The following is a 16,102-nucleotide window of genomic DNA, read 5'->3' on the forward strand; positions in this document are numbered from 1 at the left end:
TGCTTATGTAGGGGAGAAGAATGTTCGCGAAGGCATGTGCTTTACAATGGCATGGATACTTATACACGGCGCTTTCGTGGCTATGCATGTACATGTACTGGATGGACGGAGGTCAAAACACACCAATCCGAAGCTTGCTTTGTAAGTTTGTTGTAAATGACAACTGATACGGAATCTTTGAAATATTGTTGTGGTATTTTGGTAGATTTTTTGTGTAAGATATGTACAACAAACTGATGTTGCATCATGTATTGTTTATTTCTCTGCTTTTTCCTGATAATTACATTCTGAAATAGCATATATCTCTACCTTTTGAGAGAAAATTCTGGGAGTGAATTTTTCCATCTCAGTCACAACCACAGACTCAAGCTCAGCTTCTGCTGCTGTCTCTTCATCCTTTTTTATTTTCTTTTTCTTCTTCTTGACTTTACTTGAGGTTTCTTCTCCTGATTCCTAAAGACAGAGAATAAACATGATGAAAGCAAGAGAATATTAATCAGAGGAGTGAAGGTTGAGGTGTGAAATTTCTTCTCTTTGTCTCCCTCTACAAATGAAATTTGTAAGATCGCAACTCCTGATCTGTAATTTAACCAACAAGGAAAGCAGTAGATGACAGGTTCGAGTCCCAGGCTCATTTTTTTCGACACGTTTGTTAAATTACAGATCAGCAGTTGCGATCTTACAAATGTCATTTGCAGAGAGAGACAAATAGAGAAAAATCACACCTCAATAAACATGTTCATACAGACAATAAGAACTCAATCAAGGGGACAATATAATCAACACATGTGACTGACAGGCAGACAGACAGACAGACAAAAAAGCAGACATCATGCAAACATCTTGCTTCAAGAGCAGTTTAAAATGAACGAGAACAGGAGGAAATCATTTTCAAGATAAAAGGTAAGGCAAAAGTGGGGAAAGGATGCAAATCTAATAGGAAAAAGGAAAAGATTACTGGTACCTGAAACAAGACATCCCTGGCAGGTCTCTTCACAGCTTGTTTTGCAGAGAGTTTCACTTTGTCCTTCACCAAGACCTTTGGGCCAGCTGGCCTGGCAGGAGTACCCCTAGGAAAGTCTTCCTCCATCACTGAATATCTTTGAGCCAATGAATATCAAGTGACTTGGCAGCAGCTTACGCATACATTGGGTGTTTTCTCCAGCTCTGTGATCTGGAGACTGGACAAAGCACAGACAATACAGAATAAAATTTTGTGACATTAGATATTAATGCGCACACAATTCATTTTATACTAGTAAAAAGCAAAACTGACTATAAAAGGGAGTGCAGGTACCATCGATTCCTCAATGCAGTGATGAATATGGTGGTTACTGGGTGCAATTTTAGGGAAACTTACTTAAGTAATATGAAAGTACACTTGTAGCAATAATGTACTGATGATGTCATGACAATGCACCTCACATCTACATGGTGCCAATGTACAATTTCTTTTGTATCCATATACTTTTAGATATCTAGAATTCTGGATACCCAGATTGCACCAAAGTCACTGGATATGTTTATTTCCAATCACTCAAATAAATCTGAACCAAATAGGTCATTGGGAATTGTTGATATCTATGTCTCCTCCATGTTGTCACTCAAAACAACTTGCTCTGGTGTGAGTCTTGTCGCAAGCTCAGAGTGTGATGGTATTGGCAAAAATGCAAAACCTCAATACGGGCCAATGCAATAACTACGGTATAAGTACAAGGGTTAAATGCATGTGTCGATTTGCGTAATTCCTCCATCCAGGCACTGCAACGTCCCCAATGCGACCTTGCGCCAACAAGGCATGCTGTGGCGCATTTTTCAGCGACCCTGAACGTGTTTTGACATTGAACATGTATAGTGCCCATCTGAAGTGTTGAAATTTTTACATTCTAGCACAAATTCTACTATGTATACTCACATGGAATTAGAGCATGGCATAAATACATGTATATTTGCGTGATATCCATGGAGCAAAATTTCAATTCCTAAGAGTACAGCCTGACCATCGCAGTGTTTATTCAAGATATGCTGTAACAGCTTTGACCAAAGACACTTGCTTTAAATGGAAGTGCTCAGTATATAATGAGAGCGCAGCATGTGCATTGAAAGAGTTGCGCAAACCTTGTACACACTACTGTAAAAGTGGATATTTTCGCGCGTCTAATTTTCGCGCTTCGCCGGGTAAGAAGAGTTTCGCGTGCTTTAAATTCCGCGGAATCAAGACATCACGCACAGGAACATATGGCAAGCAAAAATATTCGCGTGCTTTTATTTTCGCGCTAGTTTCTGGTTGCGCGAAATGCGCGAAAATTTCAACACCGTGAAAATTTCCACTTTTACAGTATTCCGTAGAGATAAGAGCTTGTACAGCTGAGCGCATAGCAACCATATTTGACAATCCTTCCAATTGCAACTGAAGGAATCTCTTCGAAATGAGAATTGAGAGACAGGGCCGACAACAGAAGTGCAAAGTAAAATGTGATCTACACCTTGTGGAGAAATGGGAATTCAGTGTGCATACAACATTTAAATCTTTGTTTTCGGTAAGTTGTAAATTGTGTATGTCAATATTGACACTAAAAATGGCAAGCTAAATTGATCAAGATAGCAAAAATAGGTCTAAGCAACAAACATCACGTACAGTGTATTGAATTCAAAATCCATATTGTCGGTCGGAATATAGTGTGGATTCGGATCTGAAATGGTATTGGCACCTGTACCAAGGTTCGACCGTGTGCAAAGCAGATAATAGAGTGAGTTTCTACATGTAGCAGGCGGTCAAATTTTGGACAGCGTTATGGTCGAATCATGGGCGGTTTGCATTACAGCCCTGTTGTGACACTTGTGTACAGTGACAGGATTGTGTATAGTTAATATCTAACATACATTGTTGCAGATATGATTTTGTATGAATAATCTTAGTTAATAAGAAAAGCATAAATGGCCGAATTCTGGTCAGCTTTTATACTCTAGAAGATTATCCCCATTTGCAATAGGGGCAGTTTTATCTATTGCTATTTTATAACAGCTTTTTGTAGTAAGAGCGTCAAGGAGGCTTAGTCTCACTTTAGAACAAAAAGGGGGAGTTACTGTTCAGTGAATGGGAAGTGAGGGATCTCACACCTGATTGGGCCTTTTCATCTACCAACATGACCAACTTTATCCGTAACCAAGATTCAAGCTACAAGGAACAACAGAGCAATATTGTGCACTACCCCTTCCTTAAAGGGGATGGCAGGCCTCGAAATAGGATTTTGGAGGGGCACGGCCATTTAGAAAAGGGCACTTTTTCCAAGAGGCCAGGGCACTTAAGTCAGTCAGAGGGGCACCAAGGCCACTTTGGAAAAGGCATGTTTGGTGTTTATGAAAAATGAAAGAAGAAAAACAAACCGAGAAAAACAAACAAACACACACACACACACACAAAGTGCAAAACACAACAAAAACCTCTTCCCTACAGCTGTAACACATTCCCGATCTCCGCGTTTCTATCAGTGAAACAACATTTTTTTAAACAGGAATAAAACAACAGTAGGTATTGATTGAAACTCAACACCCTTTCAGGCCAGCCAGGCTGCCATGAAACTTCAAAGCACATTCCGACAGCTGGCTGGCAAAACCACAAGGCAAAGGAATTTGCGTGCGCGTGTAGATTGCTATGATTAGTCTGTGACAGACAGTTCATGACCTCCAAGAATGCGCCAGTACGCGCGGTTTCTTCTGTTGATTGGTCTCTCTCTCTCTCCACCCCTCCCCATTCCCCAGTCTGGCACACCTTGGCATCGTGGGATTTTTCTTTTTTTCTTGGTGAACTTGGAGTTCACTCTTCACTACTCTATCTGAATATGCGCTGCCTAGCTAGTACATACTCGCGGCCGCTGCGCTGCGGAGGCAGTCGGGACGGTAAAAGCCGGTCGGGCGTACATGTAGGTACACGTCGTCTCGTATCTCGGAAAGATACTTTGAGTTTGAATCAGATATATCGGGACGCAAGTGAACTGAAGGTATGATATTTGAGATCAGGAAAGTTGTTCAAGCTTATTAAAGAGACTTTGAGAAAGGGCATATCATACGTCATAAATAATAACTTTCATTCTAAAAGGGCACCACGGCCCCAAGAAAAAGGGCACATTTTTTTTTGGCCGTAACTTTGATAAAAAAACAAAAGGCATTGCGGCCAACGAGAGGGGCACCGACGGCCATGGCCGTCGGTGGCCGTCGGTTAATTCGAGGCCTGGGATGGCTAGTAACTGATCAGTGGGAATCAGTGAGAATGCTGAGGGATGATTGTTCCAATCCTTGTGGGATTCATTTAAGAGTACATTATATATCTATTCTTGTGTGAAAATTATTTGCTTCAGAATGGTCTCATATTCAAGTAATGTGCAGTTTAATGCTTCCAGGTAAGCGTCCCTGGTCAGTGACGGGGCATTAACCTGCACATTACTTGAATATGAGACCGTTCTGAAGCAAATAATTTCCACACAACAGTAGATATATAATGTACTCTTAAATGAATCCCACAAGGATTGGAACAATCATCCCTCAGCATTCCCACTGATTCCCACTGATCGGTTACTAGCCATCCCCTTTAATAAAAAGAAGAATGTGACAGCCTCTGGCGGAATTTATTCGGCACTGGCATGGCAACCTGTCCATCTATTGCAAACAGGGATGATTAGATTAAAACCACCAGTTTTCGGACACTTTTCTGCAATATTTGTTCAACTCAAATAATACATACAAAATTATATCTACAACAATGTATGTTAGATATATCAAACTACCAGGTACTTTCTATTGATTTTTAAATACCCGGTACATCACAAAATTTCACAAAAACCGAAAATATTATCACCTTGATAATCAACCAGAATCCATCTGGCCTCTCCAGAATTCGGACGCGCAATTCAATGTTAATGCGCTTAGAAGGCCGCTGAAAAAAATGCACCACACCATACACCTACACTGTAGGTCTAGTCCTATTAAGTTGTGTGTGATCATGGTGATAAAACACAGCCCTGTTGCTGTACACAAGTGCGTGATTAACACGGCGTCTGGTAGGGGCTGATTGCGCGGGTAAATCAGTAACTGTGTAGACGACATAAACACAACAAACTGACGAATCGGGTAGATTTTGGATTTTTTTTTCTAGAATCATTACATTATTTCACAGAATAACTTCTTGGTGTTGCTTTCATGCCCCTTTTAAAGGGAAGGTAAACCCAAAGAACAATGTGGATTGAGTGAAAGCAGCAACATTAGTAGAACACATCAGTGAAAGTTTGAGGAAAATCGGACAATCGATGCAAAAGTTATGAATTTTTAAAGTTTTGGTGTTGGAACCGCTGGATGAGGAGACTACTAGAGGATATGACGTATGAGTGGACAACAATACAAAGAAAATATAAAGGAAATTCAACAAAAATTCACTTTTCTAGAATTATGAAAGAGCAATGGACCAACCACTTTCAGAAAGCAGGGGGAATAATTGCTACCCTTAACATATGTCAATATCAAGTTGATGGAATTTATAATTTTCATGAAAAATGGATTTTTGCAGAATTTTCTTTATATTTTCTAGGTATTGTTGTCCACTCATACGTCATAACCTCTAGTAGTCTCCTCATCCAGCGGTTCCAACATCAAAACTTTAAAAATTCATAACTTTTGCATTGATTGTCCGATTTTCCTCAAACTTTCACTGATGTGTTCTACTAATGCTGCTGCTTTCACTCAATCCACATTGCTCTTGGGGTTTACCTTCCCTTTAACCATTTTCCAAGATATTAAAGATGTCAGCATGTTAAACACAAAAATACTCTAATGGTCTCTATGACGATGTATATACTTGTAACACTCTCGCATGAGGAAAGCTGATTAATAGTGTCGATGATATGAATCACATAACGATGCAATACAATGTCTGAAATCTGACACTGACAGGTTATCATCCGATCACATTAAAATTACCTACACAAGATAGGATAATATGGGACTGAAGAATCTCGGTCTACTAGAATATACTGTCCTCGACGATAGTATGGATGAGCACTAAAATTAAACAAGTGCTTAAGTTCTAGCCATCAAAATCAGTCGCACCTAGCAGAATATAATATGAAATTTACTCATGTATTTCATACAATGTCAACAACACTACATGTAGTACATACGCAATCAAAATTTACTCACAATGCGGAGATTTCCCGCAAAAGCAGATAGCATGTGGCAGTCACCTCTTTACAGCTCTTGAGCTGAGGCGCACGCCGCACTTACCATGCATGTAAACCACGCACACGACACACGTGTGTGTTATGCTGCTCACACTGAACTCTTCTTCTACAGCTACAGTTATCGATTCTTCATCATGTTGAAATTATCGATTACAGATTGGCAACAGACTTTTTAATTAAAACATCATTCATCTTACTCGACAATACTACACTGTCAAATGGGTAAAAATAAGTAAAAAATACAAAAAAGATTATGGTGCATAAAATTTAAATCAAATTTATGATGCTTTAAATTTCTAAATCATTTAAACCTTCAGGTATGTACGTAATAATGCGATGTTGCCAATTTAACAACTTGCTGTCTGTCCAAAAGTGGTGTACCTACCGGCGAAAAAGGGTGAGACAAAGTCAAAGAAAATATGTTAATTACAGACCTTACTAATTCTTTGTTGCTAGAATAATTGAGTATAGATATTCTTGTGATATGTCTGGTATCAGCATTGTGGATTATGGCTTGTTAACATGCCTGAGATCGGTGATATCGGTCCCCACTTGTTTTGCGTGTGCGTCTTCACTATGTGCAAAGTCTATGGAGGTGGATAGCAGCCACGGGATGAATGGCGGTGAATGCAGGAGGTCACCTCCCTGGTGAATGGCATGGAGTGGGGACCTGCTGCGCAGGGCCAGGGGGCATTTCATGAAGCATTTTGTCCGACAAAGTTGTCGAACAAATTTGCTCTCAGCCAATCAGATGCAAGGATTTAGTAGCGTGTAACAGCTTGTCAGAAAAATATCCGACCAAAATGCTTTGTGAAATGCCCCCACCGAGCCCAGGATATAATGCCCGAGATGTACCCTAGCTAGTAAAGAGTAACTGCGTCAGTAAGCGGCCGTGCAGCCGTTCGCGGCAGGTACAACAGATACGGTAATATACAGCTAAACACAGCATTGCACTGTCACATGCACACTACACATATACTAACACACTAGCAATCAACAAAAACCAACCGATGAAAAGGGCACGATCTCTGACGAAAGTGAAATTTTCTCACCGAAATGACATCATATCGCATCCAAAATGAATTTTTCGGTACTTCTTAAGATAACAGTTAAGAAACAATGGTCCAAGAAACTGGATTTTTTGTCGTTTTCTCGATGTTCATGGATTTTGAAAACACATCCTCACGTAAAATAGAACTTTCGCGAGCCGATGTGGGCCGCCATTTTTTTCGGAAAGTGGATGTTACCATCGAAAAAAAATGAGAAAAACACGAGAAAGACATCAACAACACTGCCAGAATTGCGATCTTGTTTGCGGCCAATGCATGTGCGCACGCTATTTTCACGTGCTTTCGCAATGGGAATTGGCGCTTACGCAATGTTCGCGAGACATGTGAAGGCGTTCAGCTAAAGATCGCGGAGCACGCGCGTATTGCATAGGGATTGTACATCGTGCCGCAAGCAGAAATACTACGTCGCATATCGCCCTTATCGGCGAAAATTGTGCCGGGTTTTGCCCTGGTAAATCATGAAAACTGCGTTGGTCAATGGTAAATTTCTTTCATGAAAACAATTGCGTTAATGAATAATCTTGTCTATGATATATATGAAATGGTTGAAAATAATTTGCCTGATTTGTTTACAAGTTGGAAAAACCCTTAACAATGCTTAAACTGCCGCAAACGGGATATTTTACTCTAGAGTAACTGCGTCAGTAAGCGGCCGTGCAGTCGTTTGCGGCAGGTACAACATTACACGGTAATATACCGCTAAACACAGCATTGAACTGTTACATGCACACTACACATACTAACACACTAGCAATCAACAAAAACCAACCGATAAAATGGGCACGATCTCTGACGAAAGTGAAATTTTTTCACCTAAATGACAACATATCGCATCCAAAATAAAATTTTCGGTACTTCTTAACATAACAATTAAGAAATAATGGTCCAAGAAACTTGATTTTTTTGTCGTTTTCCCGATGCTCATGGATTTTGAAAACATATCCTCACATAAAATAGAACTTTCGCGAGCCGATGTGGGCCGCCATTTTTGTTCGGAAAGTGGATGTTACCATCGAAAAAATTCAGAAAAACGTGAGAAAGACATCAACAACACTGCCAGAATTGCGATCTTGTTTGCGGCCAATGCATGTGTGCCCGCTATTTTCACGTGCTTTCGCAATGGGAATTGGCGCTTATGCAATGTTCGCGAGACATGTGAAGGCGTTTAGCTAAAGATCGCGGAGCACGCGCGTATTGCATAGGGATTGTACATCGTGCCGCAAGCAGAAATACTATGTCGCATATCGCCCTTATCGGCGAAAATTGTGCCGGGTTTTGCCCTGGTAAATCATAAAAACTGCGTTGGTCAATGGTAAATTTCTTTTATGAAAACAATTGCATTAATGAATAATCTTGTCTATGATATGTGAAATGGTTGAAAATAATTTGCCTGATTTGTTTACAAGTTGGAAAAACTCTTAACAATGCTTAAACTGCCGCAAACAGGATATTTTACTCTAGTTAAAGTGAGGTGCACCTCGTCAGCGTGGTCGGGGCCAAGGCCCGAATACCAAAAGTCCAAAGAGTATAGAAGCTACGCTAAGAGGGTATACTCTCGTATACTCTCGTGATTTCGCACGCAAACGGGTGTAGTACGCCATGGAGCCCCGTGTATGGAGTCCAACGGCGGCCATTTTAGTAATAATATCGTGAGCTTCTTACCACATAAGCAGCTAGACCAGCAGCAAGTAAACCCTAAATTTGCCTTCTTTTCATTTTCTTCATTTTAAGGAGAAACAGCGGTAGAATCGTGTTTCAGGCCTCAAAATATCAGCAGACCAAAATTCTGTCGATACGTTAACAAATATTGGAAGAAATTTCATTAAGATAAATGACAATGACCGGACCACTGACTACAGTGAATGGGACTTCTTCAGACTCGGGGAAGTGGGCCACAGCGTAAGTGCCAAAGAGGAGTCGATAGCGTAGGTTATTATAGGAAACTTGCGCCGTGCGCCCGTTACGCATTTGACTAAAACACCGGGACCATGCACCTTTAAAATTGTTACGAGGGCACTGAACAAAAATTTATGCCCGGCACTGTGTTCAGTACACTTGAAACTTGGCAGGGTTACCATGTAGGTATTACAACCACAACCAAGCAAACTGTGATGAAAACCGAACAGTTTTTCGTGAAAAGCTTAAATTTATATTACTAATTAAGAATAGAGTAAGTGTCTGAGTTTGCGGCCGTATAAGGCCCAAGGGTTTTTCCACTCTGAATCGCAAACTTGCAAATTGCTTTGAATTAACCCAGGTTATATCATAAAAGACATTTGTTGTAGAGGTTGATCACTTACCAATTCACATTATTGTCACCACCACAAGACCAATGTCCAGTGCGATAGTAAAAAAAAGACCACGGCCGCGACCCGGTACAGTGGTAGCTTGGATCGCGGCCTGATGTACAATTCCTACATGTAGGTACAACTTGTATGCGATACACTTGTGCTCCGCGATTTTCTGCTGAACGCCTTCATTTGGCTCGCGAATGTTGCGTAAGCACCAAGTTCCATTGCGAAAGCATGTGAAAAGGGCTGGCGCGCGTGCACTAGTGACGAACAGGGATTGCAGTTGTGGCGGTGTTACTGTTGTCTTTTTAATGTTTCTTTGTCTTTTTAATGTTTTTTTTTGTATTTTTTCGATCGTAACATCCACTTCCGGAAAAAAATGGCCGCCCACATCGGCTTGCGAAAGTTCTATTTCTATGTGAGGATATGTATTCAAAATCCATGAACATCGGGAAAATGACCAAAAAATCAAGTTTCTTAGACCCCTTGTTCCTTAACTGTTATGTTAAGAAGTACTGAAAATGAAATTTTGAATGCGAGATGTCATTTAGGTGAGAATATTTCACTTTTTGGGGAGATTTTGCCCATGTCATCGGTTGATTTTTGTAGATACAGTATGTGCCAGGCCCCATGACCTAGGCCCTAGCCTAGGGTGGTTAGGGTACCAGACTTTATGCTTGCTAACGAGACAGCAGCACACAAGTAAAAAATTTGGGACGTCTGACGTTCATTGGTCGAATTATGGGCAACTTGGTTTACTATAATCGCTGTTTGAAACCAAGCCATGGCAATGATATGCATTCATGAGTATGAATGTTTGTGGAGACTTAACTCACAAGGTATGCTCAGTCGATGTTCTGAACAGTGTGCCGTCCAAGCCCACAGTCCGTAGCGGCAAGTTTATAGGATTTTTGGCTGGTGGTACGACAGTGAATACATACTATCAGAGATTGTAATGTAATACGTTCTTGAAATCACACAGGGAACTGTGGTACTGGTAGGTGAGTTTCTGATTTTTTTTTTTTTTGGCTGCCCAAAAGTAGTAAATGTCAAAAAAGTTGATGTGGCAACTCAAAGAAGATGCGAACGGATGGTGATGTGAAACACAAATTTTTTATACTTTCATCGCAATCTTGAAAAATAGTAAATAGTAAAAAATTTACAGGGTGCCAAAATCGGATGCGTGCGACATCAAGAAACTTCTTTCTTTTTTCACTTGGCCTAAGTATAACTACACACTTCACTGTATTACACAATGTTTTTTTTTTTTTTTTTCCACCCTTAACTGTGACCTCTGTGTATTTGACTGGGTGAGTCTAAAGCTAAAAGTGGTTTGCAGTATGGATAAAAGTGGAACATTTTTGCTCCCTCTAAAGTCTTTGGAATAGCTGTGTACTGTAACAGTGGTCTAGTTTAATGTAAAAGTCTTCTGTAAATTTATATAGCCACACACGTGGGACTAACTTTTAGTAGTCGACACCATGAGAAAAATTAAAGTTTGGCAGGAAGACAAATTATGCCCTATTATTTGTGCAAAATACAGATAATTGCCCCAGGGCTATTCTATGCCCCCTAGGGCAACTGCCCCCCCCCCCCCAATTATCCTCCAGGGCAATTGCCCCCTAGTGGGACAACTGCTCCATGGACAACTACCCTTCTAGGGCAATCACCCTCGGGACAATTCCCCCCAGAACAACTACCCCCAGATAAATACCCACTGGACAACTACCCATCCAGGACAGTTACCCTCCAGGGCAATCCCCTTCCCCCTGGAAAACTGCCACCAGGTTGTAATTTTTCTATAGGTTTTGTAATACCGTATCAAAAGACAAAGCTCATGTTTGTTTGAAGGCACCTTTCTTTTGCACTGTCAGCATCCACTCTTTTGGTATTAATTTATTACTGTTATAACACAGAAGACAGTAAACATAAGGAAATGAGAGTTGACTTCTCTGCAAGTAATATTTCCTCATCATAAGAGAGGGGCCCTCGATATAAAACCATAATTTCTGATAGGATCTGCAGGGCACTGTCCCGACTTTTAGATTACTGGGGGGGGGGGGGTGTTTCATAAAGCTGTTCATAAAATTACAAACAACTTAAGAGCGACTGGTGATCAGTTCTGATGTGCTATACTTTCAGAATTTCCATAATTCAGCACAAGAACTAATCACCAGTCGCTTGTAGTTGTAAGTGGTTTGTAACTTTACAAACAGCTTTATGAAACAGGGCCCGGGTGTGCTGGCGTAGAGTGGTTACTGCCGAGAGGTGATGCGATGAAATTTACCAAAATCTTGGCTGACAAGCTGCATTTTGTGCACAGAATGTGAGTTTAGTGCCAGACTGTGGTAGAAAAATATCGATTCAGAATTAAGATTTTTTAGACTGCTCTCTGCCGCTGATTGTGAGATGAAGATGTAATTTCACAGAACTGACTGAAAAAAAGTGGCGTAAATTGACTTTGCAATGATTAGAACCGATGAAATTTTATGACTTTTCCAACTCACAAATGCACTCCCAGGTACATTGTATGGTAATTTCAGGCATGTATCTCTGTGCGTACAGAAAACTACGACCGGAGTGGTGGGACCGAATAACATTACAGGAAAAAGGATATCAATTCACCAGTGTCATAGCTTGCTGTGCAACACCCAAGCCGATTTTCTGGCGAGCTGTGCGTGAAAAATAATGGACAAGTGTGCCAGTCTCAGATTGTGCTCAGTGGCATTCACTAACTAATTTTAGAGTTGTATCCTTGCTTGGCTGGAGAAGCTTGATACAGTCACATTGACATGCAATATCCCATTGCACTAGACTAGTTCTAACTTGCAAAGTGAAGAAATAGAACACATTATTGTACCTTCTGATAGACATGAATACAGTGCACTCCCATTATAACGAAATGCTCGGGACCGGCAGTTTTCTTTCGTTATAACGAAATTTCGTTATAACCGAACAAATACAATATATAACGAAAACAAGGAAACCACGTATATATGTCATATTCTGTTTGCTGAATGCTCATCATACACTGGAAAGCTATGTAAAATGTGATGGGATAACTGTATTGCAATAATAAACGCAAGTTCCCCTCAGAAACTGTGCGTGACACAAGGAGTGAACACACAGTGGTGTGAAGCGTTCACCCATGCAGAGACGCTATAAAATAATGCTTGTTCCGCTACGTATTTTCGAAAGCAATTCGCATTTCGTTATAATGGAGCACATTTCTTTTGTTTTTCTTTGTCTGTGGCGCTCGGAAAAGACTTCGTTATAACGGAAATTTCGCTATAACCGTGTTCGTTATAAGCGAATTTTGTGCCATAGACTTTAATGGTGATAATTTTGGGACCAGAAGATTTACTTCGTTATAACCGTGTTCGTTGTAACGGGAGTGCACTGTATTATTAATGCATATGGCACCTTGGTCCTTGCTCACATATGTAAATATGATTTTCACATGTTGAGGGTCTGATAGTGCCATGATGACGGCATATGCAACACTCTGCAGTACATTGATCATCAACTGTGAAGGATACAATTTTATAAAAGAAAGAGAAGACATTTTCTTACAATAATAGTTTTTACTCCATTCTCACTGTCTTTTTTTATTCTCAGTCGCAGAGACTTATCTGCTCTGTGACGTCTCCTGTAGGTCGCCAATTCAATGAGCCTCCGCGAAAGTGCCGAGACATTTATCTTGGAGACCTTGTGAATAAAATCAGTCTCCACAACTTGGCGGTGACTAAGGAGACTAGAAAGAGTCTTAAAAAAAAAACCAACCTGAACCCATTTGATTCTCTCATGACTCCCTGGAGACTCAGCTAGATTCCAGGGGACTCTAGTCACCACCAGGTTACCAACTAGTCTCCAGCCCAGTGAGATACCTACATACGATACACATTTATTCCTGTGGTGATCCTGTGTGTGTGTGTTTTTTTAAATACTCTGTCTGTATTAATTATGAAGGTGTTACATCTTTGTGTTGTCCATTCCACAGAACCATGGGTGGAGGATATGTTGATGAATCACAGTTTGCCCACTACACGGGCTTCAAGAAGTGGTTCAATGCTGACACCACATTTGGCAAGAGGAATGTGAGTAATTGTGTAGCATTACATCATCTCGGTATTAACTGCTGTTACAAAGACATTGGTTTTGGATAACTTGTTGAAACAGGTCAATTATATTTGTTGAGCATAATGATCAAAATGTTGTAATCCTCTCGATCTAAAGTCTGTTACTGGTCCAAAAGTATAGATACACAGGAGATTGCTTTGACAAATACAGAGGAAATTATGCTGATTAGCATGAATTTACATAAGGCTAGCATTGCATTATGGTAGCTGGTATGTCCTTTGCACGAAAGGAAAAAGTTTTGGAAAGACAAGTGCTACACTGTGACTTATAACTCAACTGCTGTCACTCCTTGGAAAGAGAAGTGCAAATACTTTTTTGATTTCTTGTGGGTCTTTTTTTTTTTCCAGATCTTCAGGCTCCAAACAAAGGAAGCAGGAAATTAAAACGAGACAGTAACCCCCCCCCCCCCAAAAAAAAAGGGTTTAGAAAGCTGTGCATTTTGTGTTTAATTTTGAGGAAAATATGACAGCCTTTCTGTTGTCATGTATCCATGTTTTCAATTCCTTGTAAAGCTGTGCATATTCCAACCCTTCCTTTTCTTAATTTTTACTTTCTTTTTCTTTATTGAGTTTTTCAAAGAATGCTTAAGATTGGCCAATGCTGAGCTGTTGATTGAATTCAATTGAGTGTATTGAAGAAGAGCACCCCATTTCAAGATTTGTGTCAATGTAAAGAAGTACAGAATAAAAAGAAAAATGAACCATGTTATTTGGGAGAAGCAGACCTTATTGCTCAATACTGATCTTATGAAGAATTGCTTTGTACATGAAACCCACACTACATTTGTAGAGGCCACAATGTAGTATTTCCTTTATTGTGTACTCTTGAATGTATTGTAACTTACACATGTGCCCTTTGCACCATTTCATTTTCTTGAGAATTGTTTATAATGTCAAACAGACTCGTCGTTGATGATATTATTACCACTTTTGTATAAAGCAAAATGCAAGAACCAAGTGAATTACCAAGCACTGCATGCATTAAATAATGTTATGTTAAGTTTTTTTTTTCTCTCTCTCTCTTGTTACAGTGTGTTGTTGCAACATATGCCACAACATTCTTCCTGGTCTGGTACATTAGGAGAAGGATGAACAAGAACAAGGCAATAGCAGCCGCAGCAACACCAAGCAAGTAGATGACTTCCTGGGTCTAGATGTAGCAGAAATTAAGAGTGCTCAAGGTCTCCCTTCCAAAGAGCACTACAACTGTCTGAACTGTGTCCTCCACACCTGCCTGTACGATATGAACAACAAAATAACCACTCATCTGATGACTGATGGCTACACCAAAACAACTTCTCCAACAGTTGGCACCAACATTAACAAAATAGTTGCTTACTGCAGACAAACAGGGATGACTTGAACCGTGCATAGATAACCTTCTTACAACAGAACTACAGTGTACCTCCCAGCCCAGTTTGAGTCCTATCTAAGTCTTAAGGCTTGTGGTGGGACCCATATCAACTATTGCTTTCTGTTCAAGCAGACCCATTTATTTGACCGCGACATGCAGTCTACAATGTGGAGTTCACTAATGTCAAATGCATTGAGATATTTCAAGTAGATTATATTATGGCGTGAGCATCCTCATTGTCTTTTTGTGAAACAATTTGTCTGGAACACTTCAAAACAGAGTATTGATTGATTTAGATGTGTACCTAGTGAATTGTTCTCTGCAAATATGCAATGGGAAATTTGAATATTAAAAATATGTAATTATACCAAAACTTATTTGTTTATTATTGATATATTTCCTGTTTTTTTCCCATTCTGATAATATCCATACATACTGCAGATGGGTATGGTTATATGGGGTTTGCACAATATATCATGGCACATTCACAGCTGTTTTTATGTATTTATTTTTTTTTTTTTGCTACATCCTCTGTGCTGCCACATGCCCCAAGTGAAAGGGCTTATAATTGGTGGTTAACTGATGGTGCAGTTGCATCCAAAAATCACCAGTAGATTTCTGAGCTTGATACAATATATTCAAGCTTGAGGTTCCAAAAGGTGAAGGAATCTCTCTTTATGCACACATTGCAAGACAACATCTGCACAGAAGAAATACATGTACAGCAAACCTTGCAGAGGTCAATGTTCCTAGAATTGGGAAATGTAAATTCATGCATTTACATCAATAATGCGATAGCTTGATTGATACATGTATAGGGTTGTTGGTAAACATACTGTAGTGTAGCAGGATGATATGACATTGTACAAAACAATGTAGATTTTTTTTTTTTTTTCAGTTTACTGTAAATGTGGATATTTTCTCACCAGTAATTTTTCGCGCTCAGCCGGGTAAGGCGAGTTTTGTATGTTTTTAAATCCGTGGAATCAAGTCATCAACTACTGGAACATATGGCAAA

At 40.0% G+C, this 16,102-nt stretch overlaps 2 long non-coding RNA genes across 2 annotated transcripts; one reads left to right on the forward strand and one right to left on the reverse strand.

Annotated features, from left to right (window-relative positions):
- Nucleotides 1–325: 325 nt before the first annotated feature.
- LOC139727772 (uncharacterized) lies at nucleotides 326–6,263 on the reverse strand. Its single transcript, XR_011710762.1, has 3 exons — nucleotides 6,190–6,263; nucleotides 965–1,181; nucleotides 326–453 (listed from the first exon to the last, which is right to left on the reverse strand). It is a non-coding gene; the product is annotated as an uncharacterized lncRNA (long non-coding RNA).
- A 327-nt stretch (nucleotides 6,264–6,590) lies between these two features.
- On the forward strand, nucleotides 6,591–15,457 carry LOC139727773 (uncharacterized). The gene is made up of 3 exons (XR_011710763.1): nucleotides 6,591–6,627; nucleotides 13,592–13,688; nucleotides 14,762–15,457. It is a non-coding gene; the product is annotated as an uncharacterized lncRNA (long non-coding RNA).
- Nucleotides 15,458–16,102: the final 645 nt, after the last annotated feature.

Source organism: Diadema antillarum, unplaced genomic scaffold (assembly GCF_040938485.1).
Source record: "Diadema antillarum isolate AM-2024a unplaced genomic scaffold, OU_Dant_1.0 seq00000150_RagTag, whole genome shotgun sequence".
Taxonomy (NCBI): Eukaryota; Metazoa; Echinodermata; class Echinoidea; order Diadematoida; family Diadematidae; genus Diadema; species Diadema antillarum.